Source organism: Mandrillus leucophaeus, unplaced genomic scaffold (assembly GCF_000951045.1).
Source record: "Mandrillus leucophaeus isolate KB7577 unplaced genomic scaffold, Mleu.le_1.0 Scaffold177, whole genome shotgun sequence".
In the NCBI taxonomy this organism is placed as follows: domain Eukaryota; kingdom Metazoa; phylum Chordata; class Mammalia; order Primates; family Cercopithecidae; genus Mandrillus; species Mandrillus leucophaeus.
The window spans coordinates 1539839-1540677 of NW_012101776.1; positions in this window are offsets into that span (position 1 = coordinate 1539839).

Here is an 839-nt window from a genome sequence, read left to right on the forward strand (position 1 = left end):
TTGAGCAGTAGATATAAGTAACTCCCACGTGCTCAGGGTTCCAATAATGGAACACTAGGCATAAATGTGTAGTGTTCTATTATTGGAATGTTAAGCATAAATAAATGGGCAGCTGTTTTCCCTACATCACATCTGCCCAGGATAGTAAGGACCATAGGGATGACTTCGAGCAAAATGCCTTTGGGCTTTGATTGTACCTGCCAACCTCTGACACATCAATCAAACTGAATGACCTATAATCTTCCCCATTTACAGAACTCTGTATCACTTATAAGCACGACAGTAACATTATCTCATGTGATCTTACAAGCACATTCGTGTTACGATTTTCAATATCCCCAATTTACAGGTAAGGAAACAGAGGCTCTAATGACAAAGCATCCAAGAACTCAAAGGTGAAAAGAGAGGGTATGTTCTATTTCTTTATCAGTTTAGTGGTTATACGATGTCCATTTTGTCATAATTTATTGAACTGTGTATTTTTTCGTGTACTTTTCCACATGTTACACTCCCAGGAAAAGAGGTTAAAGATGGGTATAGAAGGACATGAAGGTATTCATTGGGTCTACTCTTATTAAAAAGATACTTTCTTTTAATATTTCATCCAACTTACTTTTTCACACTAAATGAATATTTAGGTATATACATTATGTGCAAAGTACTGTCCTACATGCTAGAAATAATTATTTTAAATCAAAAGACAAATGCTTAATAGCATTTATTTAACTTTAACTTAATTTCACAAGAAACTTCCTTATAAAAATATAACACTCTTAATTCACCACACTTTTTTTTTTTTTTTTTTTTGAGACTGAGTCTCGCTCTGTCACCCAGGCTGG